The sequence below is a fragment of the Somniosus microcephalus genome, chromosome 3 (genome assembly GCF_052327205.1).
Source record: "Somniosus microcephalus isolate GS21.2 chromosome 3, FLI_Smic_1.0, whole genome shotgun sequence".
Classification (NCBI taxonomy): Eukaryota; Metazoa; Chordata; class Chondrichthyes; order Squaliformes; family Somniosidae; genus Somniosus; species Somniosus microcephalus.
The window spans coordinates 93917837-93934896 of NC_140989.1; positions in this window are offsets into that span (position 1 = coordinate 93917837).

Here is a 17060-nt window from a genome sequence, read left to right on the forward strand (position 1 = left end):
CTGATGAAGACATATATTTCATCACATTCACCCCTTCTACAGATTTAGTCTGTCCGGGGGTGTGATAGTCCTTCCTGAATGTCGCAACAGTACCTCGGCTTCCGACCGGGAGTCCGTGGTGCCCTCCTGGGCATACCCATGTGCTGGGGGTGTTGCAGGTACTTCTGGGGGTGGTGAGGATACCTCTGGGGATGGTGGAGGTTCTTCTGGGGGTGGTGAGGATGGGTCGTCGTCGCTTCCTGCCGAGGCGAGGTCCTTTATGCACACGGTGTCCTCGCGCCCGTCGGCATGCTTGATGGAAGCGTACTGTGGGTTTGCGTGGAGTAGGTGTACTGCCTCCACGAGGGGATCCGTTTTGTGGCCCCTCACATGCTTCCGTAATAGGACTGTCCCTGGGGTGGAGAGCCACGAAGGTAGGGACACTCCTGAGGTTGATTTGCGGGGAAAAACAAACATCTTCTCGTGAGGAGTGGCGTTAGTAGCAGTACACAGTAGCGACCTTATCGAGTGGAGTACGTCTGGGAGGACCTCTTGCCAGCGGGAGGTAGGGAGGCCTTTAGACCTTAGTGCTAAGGTGACCGCCTTCCACACCATCGCGTTCTCCCTCTCCACTTGCCCATTACCCCGGGGGTTATAACTAGTGGTCCGACTCGTGGCTATCCCCTTCGACAGCAGGTATTGGCGCAGTTCGTCGCTCATGAACGACGCCCCCCTGTCAGTGTGGATGTAGTTCGGCATGCCGAACGTGCAAAACAGGCTGCCGAGGCACTTGATGACCGTGGCACTGGTCATGTCTGGGCAGGGGTAGGCGAATGGGAAGCGGGAGTACTCGTCCACAATGTTGAGAAAGTACACATTGCGGTCGGTGGAGGGGAGTGGTCCCTTGAAATCTAAGCTCAGGCGCTCGAATGGCCGTGTAGCTTTGATCAGGTGGGCTCGGTCGGGCCTGTAAAAACGGGGCTTGCATTCCGCACAGGTGCAGCAGTCCCTGGTCATAGACCGGACCTCCTCGATGGAATAGGGCAGGTTACGGGATTTTATAAAGTGAAATAGCCGAGTGACCCCCGGGTGGCAGAGGCCATTGTGGAGGCCCTGTAGCCTGTCCCCCTGGATGCTGGCACACATCCCTCGTGATAGGGCATCGGGGGATTCGTTGAGGGCCCCCGGCCTATATATTATGTCGTACTCAAACGTGGAGAGTTCGATCCGCCACCTGAGAATTTTGTCGTTCTTGATCTTCCCCCTCTGTTTGTTGTTAAACATGAAGGCTACCGACCGCTGGTCGGTAAGCAGGGTGAAGCGTTTGCCGGCTAGGTAGTGCCTCCAGTGCCGCACTGCCTCCACTATGGCCTGGGCCTCCTTCTCTACCGAGGAGTGCCTGATCTCGGGCCCTTGGAGGGTTCTTGAGAAAAAGGCTACGGGCTGCCCATCCTGGTTGAGGGTGGCTGCTAAAGCGAAGTCGGACGCATCGCTTTCGACCTGGAAAGGGATGTTTTCGTCCACTGCCCGCAGCGCGGCCTTCTCAATGTCGTGTTTAATGCTGTTGAAGGCGGCGTGGGCCTCGGCCGTGAGCGGGAAGGACGTTGATTTCAGGAGGGGACGGGCCTTGTCGGAATAATTGGGGACCCATTGGGCGTAATAGGAGAAAAACCCCAGGCACCTTTTCAGGGCCTTGGGAGTGTTTGGTAGGGGTAGCTCCCGTAGGGGGCGCAATCGGTCGGGGTCCGGACCGATTTCCCCGTTTTCCAGCACGCAGCCCAGGATACAGAGGCGCGTGGTGCTAAAGACACACTTATCCTCGTTATTGGTGAGATTGAGTCTGAGGGCGGTTTTCAGAAATCTCGCGAGGTTCGAGTCGTGGTCTTGCTGGTCGTGGCCGCAGATGGTGACGTTGTCTAGGTATGGATAGGTGGCTGTTAACTGGTTCTCATCGACCATGCGGTCCATCTCCCGCTGGAAGACCGAGACCCCATTCGTTACCCCAAAGGGGACTCTGAGGAAGTGGTAGAGGCGTCCGTTCGCCTCGAAGGCGGTGTGTGGACGGTCCTCCGGCCTAATGGAGAGCTGGTGGTATGCCGATTTTAGGTCGATGGTGGAAAACACCCGGTATTGCGCAATTTGGTTAACCATATCCGCTATGCGGGGCAGAGGGTAGGCGTCTAGCTGGGTGTATAGATTAACCGTCTGGCTATAATCTATCACCATCCGCTTCTTTTCGCTACCCTTAACCACTACTACCTGGGCGCACCATGGGCTGGTACTGCATTCGATGATACCCTCCTGCTTGAGTCTTTCTACTTCAGACGCAATGAACCGTCTGTCCTCCCAGCTGTACCGCCTACTCTTGGTCGCTATGGGTCGACAGTTGGGTGCGAGGTTGGCGAACAGAGAGGGCGGCTTGACCTTCAGGGTAGCCAGACCGCACACTGTGAGGGGCAGCTGGGACCCACCGTAGGTAAGCGTGATACTTTGGTGGTGGCACTGGAAGTCCAGACCCAAGATCACGCTCACACAGAGATCTGGCATTATCAACAGTTTAAAATCTCTGTAATCAGTGCCTTTTACCGACAACATAACCGCGCAGAAACCTGTAATTTTTGAGGTATGAGTCTTATCAGCCATGGCGATTTTGCCCTGTGTAGGGACTATCGTTGAAAGTCGTTTTACCAGGCTAGGATGAATAAAGCTTTCGGTGCTCCCGCAGTCAATCAAGCACTTAACCTTGTTCCCGTTTACCTCTATGTCCATCATCGATCTAGACAACGGATGCGGCCTGGATTGATCCACTGTGATTGAGGCCACCAGTGGGTCCTGGGGGTCCATGTAGTCGGGACAAGATGGTGGACTCCATGAGGGTGGACAAGATGGCATCCAAGATGGCCGCCCCCACGGCGCGCACGCGGCGGTGGCGGAGTTGGAGGCGGGGTTCCCTCTGCAGACTTTACTGAAATGTCCTTTCTTCCCGCATTTAAAACAGGTGGTGCCCTTCGCTGGGCACAGATGCCTGGAGTGTTTGTCCTGGCCGCAGAAGTAGCATTCCGGGCCCCGATGCATCGCGGCAGTAGTGGGGCTCCTGGGTGGAGGCTGGGGCTCCGACGGTGCTGGGCTGGCCTGAGACCTGGGAGGTGAAGATGGCTTCCAAGATGGCGGCCCCCACGGCGCACACGAGGCGGAGTGGGCCGCGTGGCCTGAGGAACAGGATTCAGAGTTCCTCTGGGCCATATCCAGCGATCGCGCTATGCCCATAGCCTGTTTTAAGTCCAGTCCCTCCTTTTCAAACAGTTTCTGCCGAATGTAATTTGAACTGAGGCCCGCAATAAAGGAGTCTCGGATCAGCTCCTCCGTGTACACGGTGGCAGACACGGCCTTCCAGTTACAGTCTCTGCCCAGTACTTTTAGGCTTAGCATGAAGTCCTCTAGTGACTCACCATGCCGCTGCGTGCGAGTAGTCAGAAGATGCCTGGCGTACACCTCGTTTATTGGCCGCACGTAGTGGGCCTTCAGAATGGTGCAGGCATCCTCTTAGCTGGTGGCATCTCGGATGAGAGGGGAGACCCGATGACTCACCCGGTTTCGCAGGATTCCCAGTTTCACATCTCCGGTGGCGGTCGCGGCTGCTATGGCGGTGGCTGAGGTTTCGATGAAAAATTCGAAGCATTGGAACCAGTGTCCGAACTGTGTGGCTGCGTCTGTGGCATGGGGGTCCAGATCCAAGCGCTCTGGTTTCAGGAGTCGATCCATCTTGGTGTTTTAGCGATTAAAATTGATGTGCCATCAATAACTCAAAGACAAGAAATTAAAGGATTCAACTGAAGGCTTTTAATCGCTAAGAACATTGCACATCATTCCACATCGGATTCGTCTGGCAGAATGACTCATACAGCTCTTGAGACCTTTATATGACAAAAGACAGGGGCGGAGCCAATACACACAATAGGGGAAAAGGGGGCGGTACACACAATACAATGCAGGTAAAACACAGGGGCTGATGAAGACATATATTTCATCACAAAGTGCTTTATTGGAAGGAAAGGAAGTTCTGGAAAGTTCCGAACAAAGAGAGCTAAACTTAACAGAGAACACCCAACCGTTTATCTCCTGTGACAGCGCCACCACAGGTGGGAGGAGAACACACAATAGAACACACAATACATAACATTTCCTCCCCTCTTAAATGGAAGGTCCACATTATTCCTCAACAGATAAGTTACTTTCAATACACTCAACTAACCTAGGGTAGAGGTAGACTGCCTCAAGCCCTGACTTTACCCTGGGGTTTATTCTGCCCCAGTCTTGTGGATAAGTCACTAAGCCTACAGATCCAAGTGTCTTGGAGGCCGCCGCTCTCTGACAGGATACCGGCGGTCATCGCTGGCTTCCACAGCAGTAGGCATTGACACAAGCCTGGATGGAGAAGGTGCCTGTGTCAGTTGAAAGTCAGGAGTTTGCACAGGTGGAACAGTATCTTTGACTTCCTGTGTTGGAGAAGAGCACTGTGGCAAAGGATGCTGGTTTGCGGTATCATCCGGAAACAGTTCAGGCCAACCAGCCGTTGGAGCCTCTGTGGCTGTCTCTGCTCCTAGCAACAGTTGATCTGTGTGTCTTCTCCAGACGACGTCCTCAGCAGTCTCAACCGTGTAAGACACAGGGCCCGTCTGCGCGATCACCGTAGCAGGAACCCATTTCGGTCCAGTGTTGTAGTTTCGAGCTAGGACGTGCTCTCCCGGATGAAACCGTCTCTCCTTGGCTCTTTTCTCTCTCTTTTCAACTTGAGCTTGTTGTTGACAATGGACAACCTGTTCTGCCCTTGGAGGTTTGAGTAAGTCAAAACTTGTCCGCAACTGCCTCTTCATCATGAGTGAAGCGGGCAAAGTTTTGGTTGTGGCATGCGGCTCGTTCCTGTAGGACAACAGAAAGCTGTTCAGACGTTGGTGGATTGAGCCCTGACCTTGCGATGCCTTCAAGGCGTGCTTCAAAGTTTGCACAAACCTTTCTGCCTGGCCGTTAGTAGAGGGATGATAGGGCGCAGACCTGATGTGTTGGACACCATTCACATGCAGGAAAGTTGCAAACTCCTGTGATACAAATTGTGGACCATTGTCACTTATGAGTTGTTCCGGTGAGCCATAACGGCTGAACATCTCACCAAGTTTCTCAATTGTTTTCTCTGCCGTGGTAGACCTCATCACAGCGACCTCCGGCCACTTGCTACGAGCGTCCACAACCACCATAAACATCTTCCCTTCGAAAGGACCGGCGAAGTCCACATGTACTCGCTGCCACACTTCTGCAGGCCAATCCCAGGGGGGTAGGGTTGCCAGCTGTGGAACATTCCGGACCCTTTGACATGGGGAACATGTTTTGGCTTTCTCCTCAATATTCCCATCGAGACCTGGCCACCAGAAGTAGCATCTTGCCATTTCCTTCATCCGAACCATCCCACTGTGGCCTGTATGAAATTGTTGCAGTATAGGTTCCCTCAGAGGTGGCGGAATGATGACACGGCGTCCCCAAAGAAGACAACCTGCCTGGACGGAGAGCTCATTTCTTTTTGAAACGTAAGGTTTCAAACTAGGAGAATCTCCTATCGCTCTCCCTCGAATGACATCGTCCATTACCTCAGACAGGACTGGATCGTTGCGGGTGTACCTTCGCACCTGAACTGCAGTGACAGGTGCTCCCTCCACTTGTCTAAAGTAGAAGATGTCTATCTGACGAGGCTCTGGGGGAGTAACAGGCAAGGGTAGCCTCGAGAGACCGTCTGCGTTGCCGTGCAAGTCTGATTTGCGATATTTGATGTTGTATGTGTGTCCTGACAACAGTAAAGCCCACCTTTGCATCCTGCTTGCAGCGAGAGACGGAATTCCGGTGTGGGGCCCGAAGATTGAAGTCAATGGACGGTGGTCCGTCAGGAGTGTGAACCTTCTCCCAAACAGGTACTGATGAAATTTTAGAATTCCAAAAACGATTCCCAAGGCCTCACGCTCGATCTGCGCATAGTTACTCTCGGCCTTGTTCAAGGTGCGTGATGCGAAGGCGATAGGTTTCTCTTCACCCGAAGGCATGATGTGGGATATGACTGCTCCCACACCATATGGTGATGCATCACATGCTAGCTGCACGGGTAGCTTTGGGTCGAAGTGTGTCAGGACCTCCGAATTCAGCAATGCTTTCTTTGCTTGGGCGAAAGCTTCGTTGCACAGTTCAGTCCATTTCCATGTTTTGCCTTGACATAGCAACTGATGTAACAGCTTCAGCAATGTTGCTAAGTCTGGAATAAACTTCCCATAGTAGTTAAGTAGCCCCAGAAATGAACGTAACTGGCTCACATTCTGGGGTGCTGGGGCCTCCACGATCGCCTTGACCTTTGGCGGCGCCTTATGCAGGCCAGTAGCGTCAATCACATGCCCCAGGTACTCAACTGAAGACTGAAAGAATTCACATTTGTCTTTACGAACTCTGAGTCCGTACTCTTTCAGTCGTTGTAGTGTCGCATCCAAGTTCAGAAGATGATCCTCCTCATTTGTCCCAGTGACAAGGATGTCGTCCAGGTAGCACTGGACTCCTGGCAGTCCACTCAAAATCTGATCCATTGCCCTTTGGAATAGCGCAGGGGCCGACGTAATTCCAAACGGAAGGCGGCAGTACCTGTATAGCCCCTTGTGTGTCACAATTGTCAGCAGCTCCTTTGATTTGTCATCGACATGCATTTGTAGATAAGCCTGGCATAAGTCTATTTTGCTGAACTTTTGCCTTCCGGCCAGGCCCGTAAAAAGATCATCAATGAGGGGAAGAGGGTACTGTTCCACAGACAGCACCGGGTTAATAGTCACTTTAAAATCCCCGCAGATTCGAACAGATCCATCCTTTTTCAGGACAGGAACAATGGGTGTGGCCCATTTGCTCACGCTCACAGGCTCCAGGACTCCATTCTCGACTAAGGCCTCCAAGTTAGCCTCAACTTTTGGCCTAATTGCATAGGGTACAGCTCGGGCTTTGTGAAACTTTGGCTTGCTGTCAGGTTTAATGTCCAGTCTCACGCTGATCTTTTTCATGCTCCCAAGTTCCCCATTGAAGAGTTCTGCATGTTTGTTTAACACTGCAGTCAGACCTGACTCCCCTTTTGACATCATGCGGACTGCAGGCCAGTCCAGCGTGATTTTCTCTAGCCACGCACGTCCCAGTAGCGATGGGTAATTTCCCTTTACCACATATAGTGGCAGTTTTGCAGTCTGTCCGTTCAATTTAACTGTCACCTCAATGACGCCTCTCATGGCCACAGGTTCGCCAGTATACGTCTTTAGTACAATGTTTGTTGGCTGAAGGGTAAGATGCTTTAGCATTTTGTTGTAGACAGTGTCTGAAACAAGGGACACAGCCACGCCTGCGTCCACCTCCATCCGCACTGATTGTCCCTCCACCAGTGGTGACACCCAGTAGCCATTTGAACCACCTGCAACCGTCAGTATGTGCACCTCTTCCTCCTCAGAGGTGTCGCTCCCCTCTGTTTTGCTTGTTCCATCATACTGCACTGAATGAACACTCTTTTTCCTCTCTTGTCCAAATACAGACATTTTGCTTCCATGCTTCCCAGCTCTGTCTGTTCTTTTTTTACCTCTACAGGCGCGTTCAATGTGACCCTTTTTTCCACAATTTCGGCATTCCAGCTCCGTACACCAGCAGTCATTAGCGTGATGGCCCGTTTTCCCACAACGGTAACATGTGCCGTTCCACGCACCTTTAGGCTCAGACAACACCTTGTGAACTCTCCCTGTTGAATTCAACTGGTGAGCCTCCTTTTCCGCCATCTCCATGGAGACACTAACTTCAATGACCTTTTCAAGAGTAAGGTTGTCCTCAGTAAGAAGGCGCTTCTGTGTGGCGGCATTTTGCAGACCACACACAAGTCCGTCTCTAATGGTGTCATTCAGCACCTCCTTGAACTGGCAGATTTCCGACAACCTTTTGAAAGCAGCAATAAACATCGTCACTGATTCCCCCTCCTCTTGATTCCGTTTGTGAAATCTAAATCTCTCAGCAATAACCAGAGGTTTTGGTGAAAAATGTGCTCCAAGAATTTCCACTAGTTGCTTATATGTTTTAGTTCCTGGCCTTATCTGGTTGCACGAGGCTGCGAAGTAAATTGAAAGTCTTCGGCCCGATTACACTCAAAAAGGTAGGCACGACCTTTTCATTTGCCACCGCTTCGCCAATACAAAATAGTCAAAACGTTCCGTATATGCGCTCCATTGCTCCACATTTTCATCAAAATCACCGATGTTTCCTAATATAGTAGCCATCTCACGTTTCAAATTAAATTTTCTGTTTACTCACTGCACCCGTAACGTACGCAGATTCATCCGCTCCTCGTTGCCACTTGTTGTGTCGGTACCTTTCTACCTAGACACAATTTAGGACTCAGAACTCAGAGATTCAAACATGAAGTGCTTTATTGGAAGGAAAGGAAGTTCTGGAAAGTTCCGAACAAAGAGAGCTAAACTTAACAGAGAACACCCAACCATTTATCTCCTGTGACAGCGCCACCACAGGTGGGAGGAGAACACACAATAGAACACACAATACATAACAGTAACCATGAAACTATTGGATTTTCGTAAAAACCCATCTGGTTCACTAATGTCCTTTCAGGAAGGAAATCTGCTGTCCTTACCCAGTCTGGCCTATATGTGACTCCAGGTCCACAGCAATGTGGTTGACTCTTAACTGCTCTCTGAAATGGCCTAGCAAGTTACTCAGTTGTAACTAACCGCTACGAAACATAATACCACCCGGCATTGACCTCGGTACCGGCTACGGACACGGCAATGGCACACCCAGCCCAGTCAACCCTGCAAAGTCCTCCTTGCCAACATCTGGGGACTTGTGCCAAAATTGGGAGAGCTGTCCCACAGACTAGTCAAGCAACAGCCTGACATAGTCATACTCACAGAATCATACCTTTCAGCCAATGTCCCAAACTCCTCCATCACCATCCTCTGTTGCACTGGCAGGACAGACCCACCAGGGGTGGTAGCACAGTGGTATATAATCGGGAAGGCGTGGCCTTGGGAGTCCTCAATGTTGATTCTGGACCCCATGAAGTCTCATGGCTTCAAGTCAAGCATGGGCAAGGAAACTTCCTGCTGATTGCCACCTACCGCCCTCCCTCAGCTGATGAACCAGTACTCCACTTGGAAGAAGCACTGAGAGTAGCAAGGGCACAGAATGTACTCTGGGTGGGGGACTTCAATGTCCATCACCAAGAGTGGCATGGTAGCACCACTACTAGCCGAGTCCTGACATAACTGATAGTCTAGGCCTGCGACAGGTGGTGAGAGAACCAATACGAGGGAAAAGCCTACTTGACCTCATCCTCACCAATCTACCTGTCGCAGATGCATCTGTCCATGACAGTATTGGTAGCAGTGACCACCACACAGTCACTAAGGACACCCTGCATTTTGTTGTGTGGCACTATCACCGTGCTAAATGGGATAGATTCAGAACAGATCTAGCAGCTCAAAACTGGGCATCCATGAGGCGCTGTGCGCCATCAGCAGCAGCAGAATTGTATTCCACCTTATGGCCTGGCATATCCCTCACTCTACCATTACCACCAACCCTGGTTCAATAAGGAGTGTAGAAGAGCATGCCAGGAGCAGCACTTGGTGTACCTAAAAATGAAGTGCCAACCTGGGGAAGCTGCAACACAGGACCACATGCATGCTAAAAAGTGGAAGCTGCATGCTATAGCCAGGGCTAAACGATCCCAGCAATCATCGGATCAGATCAAAGCTCTGCAGTCCTGCCATATCCAGTCATGAATGGTGGTGGAACATTAAATAACTAACAGGAGGAGGAGGCTCCATGAATATCCCCATCCTCAATGATGGTGGAGCCCAGCAGGTGAGTGCAAAAGACAAAGCTGAAGCATTTGCAACCATCTTCAGCCAAAAGTGCCGAGTGGATGATCCATATTGGCCTACTCCTGAGGTCCCCACCATCACAGAAGCCCATCTTCAGCCAATTCAATTCACTCCACGTGATATCAAGAAACGGCTGAGCGCACTGGATACAGCAAAGGCTATGGACCCCGGCTTTTGTGCTGAAGACCTGTGCTCGAGAACTAGCCGCGCCTCTAGCCAAACTGTTCCAGTACAGCTACAACATTGGCATCTATCCAACAATGTGGAAAGCTGCCCAGGTATGTCCTGTCCACAAAAAGCTGGACAAATCCAACCCAGCCAATTACCGCCCCATCAGTCTACTCTCAATCATCAGCAAAGTGATGGAAGGTGTCATCGACAGCGCTATCAAGCGGCACTTACTCACCAAAAACCTTCTCACTGATGCCCAGTTTGGGTTCCACCAAGACCACTCGGCTCCCGACCTCATTACAGCCTTGGTCCAAACATGGACAAAGGAACTGAATTCCAGAGGTGAGGTGAGAGTGACTGCCCTTGACATCAAGGCAGCATTTGACCGAGTGTGGCTTCAAGAAGCCCTAGTAAAACTGAAGTCAATGGGAATCAGGGGGAAAATGCTCCACTGGCTGGAGTCATAGCTAGCACAAAGGAAGATGGTTGTGGTGGTTGAAAGCCAATCATCACAGCCCCAGGGTATCGCTGCAGGAGTTCCTCAGAGCAGTGTCCTAGGCCCAACCATCTTCAGCTGCTTCATCAATGACCTTCCCTCCAACATAAGGTCAGAAATAGGGATCTTTGCTGATGACTGCACAGTGTTCAGCAACATTCACAATTCCTCAGATAATGAAGCAATCCATGCCCGCATGCAACAAGACCTGGACGACGTTCAGGCTTGGGTTGATAAGTGGCAGGTAACATTCGCGCCACAGATGTGCCAGGCAATGACTATCTCCAACAAATGAGATTTTAACCACCTCCCCTTGACATTCAACGACATTACCATCGCCGACTACCCCACCATCAACATCCTGGGGGTCACCATTGACCAGAAACTTAACTGGACCAGCCACATAAATACTGTGGCAAGAAGAGCAGGTCAGAGGCTAGGGGCTGTATTTTGTCAGCACCAAGGAGGCGGGTATGGAGGCGGGACTGCCGGAAAAGTTGCAGAATTTGAGGGCAGGTGGCAAACCCGCGCCCATCCCACCTCTGTGCCCTCTTGCCAGGAGACAGGTAGTTAACAGGCAGAAAATAGGATTATTCCCATTTTACCTTCCCAAGTGCAGGCTTCCCGAACTCGGGGAACCCCGCCAGGGTGGAGGAGATGAGTAGGAGGTCTGTGGGGGTCGGAGGGGTCTGAAAGTGCAATGTAGAGGTGAGTGTGGAGTGGTAAGCATGTAAGGTAAGTGTAAAGTGTTAGAAAATGTTCACTGCTCTTTGTTTCTGCCTACAGCCTTCAGCCGCTGTGGAGCCGGAGTCCCGACATCCCCATTGTAGATTTCACAGACTGGCTGTTGGATCCTCTGAACCAGCAGCCAGGTGACTTCTGCAAAGTTGGAAGGTTTGATGAGTCCTGAACACAAGCACTCATCAAACTGAACAAGCATAACATAGTTGAATTCCATATTCAATTAGAGTGTGAGGAGGTTGGATCTCAAACAAGTGTGCTAAGCTTGAATAAAGGAGACTATGAAGGTATGAGAGCGGAATTGAGTAAAGTGGATTGGGAAAATAGATTAAAGGGTAAGACGATACATGATCAGTGGTGTACATTTAAGGAGTTATTTTACAACTTCCAAAAAAAATATATTCCACTGAGAAGAAAAGGGTGTAAAAGAAAAGACAGCCATCCGTGGCTAAGTAAAGAAATTAAGGATAGTATTCGACTAAAAACAAGGGCATATAAGGTAGCCAAATCTAGTGGGAGGGTAGAGGATTGGGAAAACTTTAAAAGACAGCAAAAAATAACAAAAAGATTGATTAAGAAAGGGAAGATAGATTATGAAAGTAAATTAGCAAAAAATATAAAAACAGATAGTAAGAGTTTTTATAGTTATATAAAAAGAAAAAGGGTGGCTAAAGTAAATGTTGGTCCCTTAGAGGATGAGACCGGGAAATTAATGATGGGAAATATGGAGATGGCAAAAACACTGAATGAATATTTTGTATCAGTCTTTACAGTGGAGGACACTAAGAATATCCCAACACTGGGCAAGCAGGGGGCTATAGGGGGGGGAGGAGATAAACACGATCAAAATCACTAAGGAAGTGGTACTCGGTAAAATAATGGGGCTCAAGGCGGATAAATCACCTGGACCTGATGGCTTACATCCTAGGGTCTTGAGGGAAGTGACGGTAGGGATTGTGGATGCATTGGTAATAATCTTCCAAAACTCCCTGGACTCAGCAAAGGTCCCGGCAGACTGGAACACTGCTAATGTAACACCCTTATTTAAAAAGGGCAGTAGACAGAAGGCTGGAAACTATAGCCTAACATCTGTGGTAGGTAAAATTTTGGAGTCCATTATTAAGGAGACAGTAACAGGACATTTGGATAATCATAATTTAATAAGACAAAGTCAGCATGGTTTTATGAAGGGGAAGTCATGTTTGACAAATTTGCTGGAGTTCTTTGAGGAAGTAACATATAGGGTGGATAAAGGTGAACCAGTGGACGTAGTGTATTTAGACTTCCAAAAGGCATTTGACAAGGTGCCACACAAAAGATTATTGCTTAAGATAAAAAATCACGGGATTGGGGGTAATATTCTGGCATGGATAGAGGATTGGCTATCTAACAGAAGGCAGAGAGTTGGGATAAATGGTTCATTCTCAGACTGGCAATCAGTAACCAGTGGTGTTCCACAGGGGTCAGTGCTGGGTCCCCAACTCTTTACAATCTATATTAACGATTTGGAGGAGGGGGCCGAGTGTAACATATCAAAGTTTGCAGATGATACTAAGATGGGAGGGAAAGTAGTGAGTGAGGAGGACATAAAAAACCTGCAAAGGGACATAGACAGGCTATGTAAGTGGGCAGAGATTTGGCAGATGGAATACAATACTGGAAAGTGTGAGGTTATGCACTTTGGCAGGAAAAATCGTAGAGCAAGTTATTATCTTAATGGCAAGAAACTGGAAAGTACTGAAGTACAAAGGGATCTGGGGGTCCTGGTGCACGAAACTCAAAAGGTTAGTATGCAGGTGCAGCAAGTGGTTAAGAAGGCCAATGGAATGTTGGCTTTCATTGCTAGGGGGATAGAATATAAAAATAGGGAGGTATTGCTTCAGTTGTACAAGGTATTGGTGAGACCGCACCTGGAATACTGCATACAGTTTTGGTGTCCATACTTAAGAAAAGACATACTTGCTCTCGAATCAGTACAAAGAAGGTTCACTCGGTTAATCCCGGGGATGAGGGGATGGACATATGAGGAGAGGTTGAGTAGATTGGGACTCTACTCATTGGAGTTCAGAAGAATGAGAGGCGATCTTATTGAAACATATAAGATTGTGAAGGGGTTGGATCGGGTGGGTGCGGGGAGGATGTTCCCGATGATGGGTGAAACTAGAACTAGGGGGCATAGTCTTAGAATAAGGGGCTGCTCTTTCAAAACTGAGATGAGGAGGAACTACTTCACTCAGAGGGTGGTAGGTCCATGGAATATGCTGCCCCAAAAAGCTGTTGAAGCTACATCATTACATAAATTTAAAACAGAAATAGACAGTTTCCTAGAAGAAAAGGGAATTAAGGGTTATGGGGAGCGGGCAGGAATTTGGACATGAGTCTAGGTTCGGATTGGTCATGGCCCTGTGGGTAGCGGAGCGGGCCCAGGGGCCGTGTAGCCTGATCCTGCTCCTGTTTCGTGTGTCTAATTCTGTTAGATTCAGGAGATAGTCCTGTGATAGTGGATTGGCGGTTAGGATCAGATCAGCCATGATCTTATTGAATGGCGGAGCAGGCTCGAGGGGCCGATTGGCCTACTCCTGCTCCTATTTCTTATGTTCTTATGTTCTTATGTTCTTATGTTCAAACTACACAGAATGTCAGTGTTTGACAGCTTCACAGAGCTGTCAAACGCTGACATTTATTCTTTCAAAAAATCTTGACAGATGGCATGTCATACGTTGACGTGCTCTGTCAATGACTTCCCCCTATTTGGCCTGCTGAGCCTGCTGGGCGGGCTTAACAAGGTCAATCAGAGGAAAATCCCTCTGGTTGGCCAGAAGCTGATGGAGGCGAGATTGAAAGCCGGCAAGCAGCAGTCCCGCCTCCAAAAGCTTCCCATTGACAAAATCCAGCCCTAGGTATTCTGCGGTGAGTGTCTCACCTCCTTGTAGTGTCCGAGTAGCAATAATACACGGACTGCAGGAGAACAATAATAACAGGTATTTACTGAACAGAGGGTAAGTTAAAAACTGAAATACAGAAGCCTGCTATGGCTTTATATACAGGGGTGGTCACTGCCGGTACTGTAGTATAGAATCAGTTCTTCTCTTAAAGGTACATACACAACAATTCCTCCCCTTTTAGATAAACAGTACATAACATTCATTTAACAACTAAATAATAACTAATTACAATTACAATTTTCTCTGTACTATATACATCAACTGAAATAATCATTTATAAGTTCAGTCTTTGAGGAGGCTTCCTGATCCTGACTGGATAGCGACTTTCTCGAGTATCCTGTTCTTGCGGCGGAGTTGATTCTGGCTCATTGTCATTGGTTGGTTCGTCAGCTTCCAATACCACTGCTTCTGAGGTAGACGCAATCTGTACTTCGGGTTGATTACCAGGTGCACCTGCTCGTGGTATGGGTTTGGCTTGTTCCTGTGACTCTAGAATCTGGTCAGCATGGCGTCTCACGATGCTCTCTCCAATGTCCACTGTGTACATTAATGGTCCCTGCTGTGTGCATATCGTTCCTGGCTGCCATTTTTCTGTTCGGTAGTCGCGGGCCAAGACTGGTTGCCCTATCTTGAAGCTCCTGGTTGGCTTCTCATTTATGTGCTGGAATTGCTTATCCTCAACATCTCATCTTATGTTTGGTTTGAGCAAATCCAGGCGACATCTTAGCCTTCGGTTGAAGAACATTATGGCTGGAGCTTGGTTGGTGACTGCATGTGTCGCATTCCGGTAAGCAAACAAGAAATTATCCACCTTGTGTTGTAGTGGTATGTCGTCATTATGCATTGCCTTTATTGCCTTTTTAAAGGTCTGAACAAACCTCTCAGCCAATCCATTTGTGGCTGGATGATATGGGGCAGATGTGTAATGCTTCACCCCATTATTCCTCAGAAACCTCCGGAAATCCTCTGATACAAACTGTGGCCCATTGTCGGAGCAAATCTGTTCTGGCAAGCCATTCCTGGTGAAGATGGTCCGTAGGACTGCAATAGTTTTCTCCGTGGTGGTGGAGGACATTTTGATGACCTCTGGCCATTTCGAATGGGCGTCCACAGCGATTAGGAACATTGAGTCCATGACTGGACCAGCAAAATCAATGTGTACCCATTGCCATGGAGATGAGGGCCACTCCCATGGATGTAGCGGGGCCTGTGGTGGAGCGTTTTGGACCTTCTGGCATCCTGTGCATCTCTGCAGGTGCTTCCTCTACTGTAGGCAATGGTAGGCGCGACAGCCCATCAGCGTTTCCATGCTGTTTCGTACCCTTGTACTCTATGTCATACTGATGTGCCCCTAGAAAAAGTGACCACCTTTGCAGCCGTTGCGCCGTCATCACCGGAACGCCCTTCTTTGGGTTAAAAATTGAGACCAGGGGCTGATGATCAGTCAGTAGGGTGAATTTCTGCCCGTGCAGATAGTGATTGAACTTCTTCACCCCCCACACCAGGCTGAGGGCCTCCCTGTCAATCTGGGCATAGTTACGCTCGGCTGAGGTTAATGAGCGCGACGCAAAGGCTATTGGTCTCTCTGAACCGTCAAGGAATTTGTGTGACAGCACCACTCCGATGCCATAGGGAGACGCATCACATGCTAACCGAATCGGTAGTGTTGGATTGTAGTGGGCCAATACTTCTTTTGAAGTGATTAGGCATTTACATTTCTGAAAGGCACGCTTACACTCATCACTCCATTTCCATGTTACTCCAGTTTGCAGCAGGGCGTTCAGTGGGTGCAGAATTGTAGATAAATTCGGCAAGAACTTATGGTAGTAGTTCACCAACCCGAGGAACGACCTCAGTTGCGACACATTTTCCGGTGCTGGAGCCTTGACTACAGCCTCAATCTTGTCCAGCGACTTATGCAACCCTTCCTCATCAATCATGTGGCCACAATACGAGATTTGTCTCCTGAAGAACTCGCATTTGGGGCGGTTGGCTCGTAGCCCATATTCCTGTAATCTCGTGAGCACCTGCTCCAGGTTGGCAAGGTGTTCAGTGTTATTTTCGTCCGTAACCAGGATGTCGTCCAAATAACACTGGGTCCCCGGGATCCCTTGCAGGACTTGTTCCATCGCCCTCTGCCAAATAGCCGGGGCTGATGCTACCCCGAATACCAGTCGATTGTACTGGTAAAGGCCTTTGTGAGTGTTTATCGTGAGGTATTTCCTAGATGCTTCTTTCACCTCCATTTGTAGATACGCTTGGGCCAGATCAGTCTTTGTAAAGCGTTTCCCTCCAGATAGTGAGGCGAAAATATCTTCTATCCGTGGAAGTGGATATTGTACTGTGTGCAGGACTGGGTTCACAGTTACCTTGAAGTCCCCACAGATGCGAACCTTCTTCGGTTCCCCAGGCGTGCTGCTCAATGATTTCTTCATTACGGGAACGATGGGTGTGGCCCACTCACTCCAGTCCACCTTGGACAGCACACCTGAACGCTCCAGACTCTCCAGCTCTGCTTCAACGGCTGGGCGGATCGCGTAAGGTACCGGTCTGGCCTTAAAAAATTTTGGGTTTGCGTTATCTTCGATTTTTATCGTTGCCGTTACCCCTTTTAGAGTCCCAAGTCCTTGTTGGAACACCTCTTTCGCGCCAGTTAGAATTTTTGACAGTCGTCCAGGTGTGACATCATCATCCTTTTTATCAGTCACAGTTAGCGCCTGAATGGAATGCCAATCCAATTGTATTTTTCGGATCCATTCACGTCCCAATAATGGTGGTCCT